Raw genomic sequence first — 5153 nt, 5'->3', positions numbered from 1 at the left:
GCAGATTTGCTGAATGACTACAGAGGTAGTTTAACCAATTCATCCAATCCACTGTACACCTCACATGCAGCCTGCACTGGATTCAGTCAGCAACTGGTTGATGCAGTATTGACCCACTGTCAATACATATTTGACCTGTCATACATTATCAATAACCTTCCTGTGTTTAAATTGGACCATGCAAAGGAGATTTTAATTATCATCAGTGATGTTTTTTGGGATTTTGATGGGGATCTGCAATATGATTCAGAGAGGTATTTAACTGACCCAGATCTCTATTACAGTAACTACTTTGACAATGTTGATGATGATGTTGAAGATGCACTCATGAGCCGTGTAAGTAGCTCTGAGTCTGAACAGTAAATTTGGTGATGCTTGTGATCAGAATAATTAAACCCTCTGTGTACTTCTGCAGGATCATGGTTGGTGTCAGTTGTACATATTTTGTAAATGTGTTTGTAATTTGTGCAATTCAACAAAACTGCACATGCACCTGCTAAATAAAAGTGTGAAAACAAATACTTTTAAGACCATTAATAAGTTATAAAGAAGCAATAAATACTATGAAAAGGTATTCTTTAAAGGTTCAAAGTGTTTATTGTCCTATGCACAATAAGAAACATGTTCCCAGTCATACAATAAAATTGTTCCTTTGTTTTCCACAGACTGAACGCCAAGAAAGAAACATGAAAATATGCAAGTGAAATAGAAAAAAAGCACAACAATACAGAATATACTATTTACAGGCAAATAGAGCAGCAACTAGGTAAAACAAATTAGTTAAAATAAACAGAATAGTGAAAATCCAAGAAAGCGTGCTGTTGTGCATAAACAAAATGTAAACAGTGGTGGCAGTCCTGAGGTAGAATAATAACAGTAACAGCAGACTCATCTGTTGTGTAGGAGTCTGAGGGCATTGGTGAAGAAAGAGTTCTTTAGTCTGGTTGTACAACAATACAGAATATACAATTTACAAGGCAAATAGAGCAGCAACTAGATAAAAACTAATTAATTTACTAATTCAAACAAAAATAACTTGGCATAACAATATGAACTATTTACACATTTATACAAACATTCCAAGTAAGTCGGTAACAGAGCTTCAAATGAAGTACCAGAGTCTGCTAGGACCATAACAGACCAGGCAAGTAAACAGATTAAAGTGCTACAGCCCTCCAGTCTTTCAGCCTGTCACGCATCCTTCGCCACACATCAGTGTAATTTAGCTTGGACAGAATGTTTCTGTCAAAGCTTGGGAATGCAGAGAAGTCTCTACCCGGTTGGTGGACACCTCAACCAAGATGAAAATGTTGCTTTGGAGATCAGCTGCATGGTGGATGCCACTGGGCCGGGAGAGCTGCAGCTCTCTGTCTGCTGTGTCCATCAGGGTTTTCAATACACCAGCAGACCTGCTGACCCTGTCAGCTGTTCTCTCTGTAAGGTTAGTGCCTTTGTTCTTCAGAAAGGATTTGAGGAAGTTGTTGAGGTGCTCGAGGTGCAGATCCAGAGGTACATTTTTCCCTTTTCCACCCCTGCTATTCCAGAACCTGTTCCAGATGACATCATGCGCAACCCGAGGGGACAGTGGTGCGTTGATTTGTACTGTCAAAAGGAAAGTGCTGTAGGCATAATTTGTGTGCCCATAAGCCTTGTATAAATCAGGAGTGCCACCTTGTACAACCTTATCAAGCGCTCCCCATCTCCCTCTTTCACTGCATCCAACATTTCAAAAAGCAGAAATCCAAAGCTGAGCCTTGCCTCAGTGTGCTGCTTTTTGTAGTCAATCAAACCAGACGAAGCCGGCTCAGCAACTGCCAAAGATGCCACCACAAGACTGTGGACTTTATCTTCGTGGGTTACTCTGGCTTTTCCATAAATGAATACTTTGGAGCAACCTGGCTCACGACAAGCTTCTCCCTCTCGGTGCTTTGGGCTGTTGCTGCTCCAGTAACGCCGGCTGTCAGGTCAGAAATGTCTGTTGACATCAAATACTTGTCAACGACCTCTGCCACAGAGTCATGGAGCCAGGTCCTCTTCTCTTCTGCAGAGCCTTGCTGGATGTGGTCTGGAACTAACCCGTCAGGAGTGGCTGTGACAAAATAAAATAAAATAATTAAAGTCATACATTGTACCTTACGCCAAGAAAAACACTGCAAGGAAAAGTGCTGTCGTGTCGGTCTGCACAAAGTTATTTAAATGGCTGTATAAAACATCTGCTCGTTAGATTCTATTCATAGTTCATAAATTCATGATTGCGTGTGTTTGTTTGTAGTACCATTACGACCCAAATGGAAAGCAGCCGAATTCATGGTGGCTGTACTTTCTTTGTAACACACACACACACACACGCACACACACACACACACACACACACACACACACACACACACACACACACACACACACACACACACACACACACACACACACACACACACACACACACAGTTCATAGATCCACATCAACTTCATGGTTGGTGAAGATCATCTCTAGGGGAAGACTCCGTAGGAGGAAACATGTAGAGAGTAAATTAATTATAGAATAAGATACATAAACAGTAATGAATGTCAATATGACATTAATCTGAAGACACATGGTTTCAGATGTTTGGTGATTGATTACCTCAAGAGACTCATGTTGGCGAGGAGTGGGCTATGGTCTTTGGCAGATTTTTCACTAAAGAAGATCTGATGATATATCTGTAATGCATATCAAAAACATCATGTTTGAACCAGTCCTTAGAAAACAGAACACATTATTACTTCTCTTAGTCTTGGAAAGCAGTATTTAAAATGTGCTTTTTGTAAATAACAATAGTGTATCCGGGTGCATGTAGTTAATGATTACAATACTGACCTCAAAGAGATTTCGAATAGCGTGCCAGTCTTCAAACTTGATAACGAGGCCTTCCAGACGGTCCTTCTCTGTCTCCTCATCAGCAAACGCCAACTGGATATTCCGGGAATTGGCCTCTGTGAGTCTGTCACCCCCAATCAGAATCTTCTCAATCCCATCAAGAAATCTTGGCACATACCTAGAGAGGACTTACAGTTAGAATATCAATTTAAAAACAATAGGTCCATTTCTCTTACATGTGTTTAGACTATTCCCAGACTAATAGCTTGATTTTCACTAGTGCTTTTAGTCAACGGATAAGTCTAATCCATGTTTGGGAAACTGTCCCAGGGTACACAAAGCAATTAGTGATCTTGAATGACATTAACTCCTTTTGAAGGTGCTGGAGCACATCCACCAAGTCAGCAGTTTGTGTTTCATCCTTGAATATAAGTCCAAGTGGATACTACAAAAGTGTAATATTACATGTGTCAGTGGGTGGGTGAAACACTTAAAGCATGCAAATAAGTGCATTATATCTGAAACTTGCACTGTGCATTTAGAAAATGATTTCTTTCATTTGATATTTTAAGGACATGAAACTTACATGAGTGGATGGCTGGGACATTTTTTCAGAGAACTGGTGGGGGCTGTGGCGAACAACCACACTGGAGAGGGTCTTGAATGATTCCAAATACGTTGTCAAGATTCGGCTCCCCAAAACAACAAATTCCTGAGCATACTGGCTTGTGTGTCTGGTCCAGGAAGTGAATTTGTGAGATCATAGTCGATTATAGAATTTGCCGGTTTCAACTTGTCGAGGTGTAGTGAGTTGATTCTGTTGATGACACACATGTGGTGGATCCAGTGTATTGACTTGTTGGTTTGGCTGATAGACTGATGGTGCGTCTGCTTGTAAAAGTCCAGGTTTTTTGAAAAACGGCTTTTTGCTCAATAGCTTCCGAGTTATGGGACCAGAGGCTCCAGACCAATGTAGACCTGTCCTACTATGTGGTACATACAACACACACCTGACAAAAAAATAATATTTTGCACCTCCTATTTTATTTAAATATTTTAAGAATCCCATTAATTTCCTATGGGAAATTGCTTTTTGCTCAATAGCTTCCGAGTTATGGCATCAAGACGCCCCAGACCAATGCAGACCAACAGTCTCACTCCGAGAACGTCAAATACCGACTGTTGGCCAAGGCACTTTAGCGTCGGTGGCTGACGGGAAATGTACCCTTTGCCGTCGGTCGGTGACGGGAAAGGTACCCTTCGGCTTCGTCTGCAGACGGAAAGGGGATGCTCCAGCAGCCCATTAACTCCTGTATTAACCCGACTATGTCTCTAATAGACGCTGTGAGCATCTTTCCTATTGGATAGTTTTGAGGATATTTTTCTGTGAAAATGTCAGACATACTTTTTATTCTGGGTGGATAATATGATATTTCAGTATAGTTACGCCATTAAAAGTGTTTATGTAAACATTTTAGTGAGCGTTCCACAGCATTGAGAAGAGCTGTGTAATACATAAATAAATCTATTTATATATTTATTTATTATATACGGAGACCACCAGACTTCCTCGAAGCAACGAGAATGGTATATTAAATTAAATTAAAATAAATAAAGGGATATAGTGCCATACGGTCCATCGCCCTCTGGAAAGAAGCAGGAGGAAGAGAAAATATTGTAAAATCTTTAATTTCTCACAAAGTTAATGTCAATACAGATCAGTGGTGCTCTGTCACACTTGCTTTATTTAAAAAAGACAAGGTAAACCTCCAGAAGTGGTTGAAGGTTATTTGGCAGCAGGACAGACAAGGAGTCCGCGCTGAAGCGTTGCAAAAAGGTGGGCTCCCAACTACAGTTTATGTTGTAGGTAGAATTTTAACTGTCCAAGACCATAAGAAAGGCTGTTAAGCATGAGGGTCCGCCTGGGACAGAATTCATACTTGGTCTTACATACACTATTATAATCTCGCATATACATACTCATACACACACACACACACACACACACACACACACACACACACACACACACACACACACACACACACACACACACACGTGTGTGAGTATAGTAGTGTGTGCGAGAGAGTATAGATGTTTATGCAAGAGAATATAGTAGTGTGTGTGAGAGAGTATAGTAGTGTGTGTGAGAGAGTAGAGTTGTTTATGCAAGAGAATATAGTAGTGTGTGTGAGAGAATATAGTAGCGTGTGTGTGAGAGTTTGAATGAAACGGTAGCTTCTGGCGCTCAAAATAGTGCGCCATTTCACTCTGGAATTCCCAGCGATTCTGTTAC

General features: G+C 40.7%; 1 long non-coding RNA gene across 1 annotated transcript; it reads right to left on the bottom strand.

The window, feature by feature from the left end:
- Positions 1 to 715: 715 nt before the first annotated feature.
- Positions 716 to 3025, bottom strand: LOC307072185. Its single transcript, XR_013811663.1, has 3 exons — positions 2858 to 3025; positions 2276 to 2700; positions 716 to 2089 (listed from the first exon to the last, which is right to left on the bottom strand). It is a non-coding gene; the product is annotated as an uncharacterized lncRNA (long non-coding RNA).
- Between the last annotated feature and the right edge of the window lie 2128 nt (positions 3026 to 5153).

The sequence above is a fragment of the Pollachius pollachius genome (genome assembly GCF_949987615.1).
Source record: "Pollachius pollachius genome assembly, chromosome: 3".
NCBI classification, from domain to species: Eukaryota; Metazoa; Chordata; class Actinopteri; order Gadiformes; family Gadidae; genus Pollachius; species Pollachius pollachius.
Note: the sequence above shows the minus strand (reverse complement) of the source record. Positions and strands in the feature narration are given on the sequence as shown.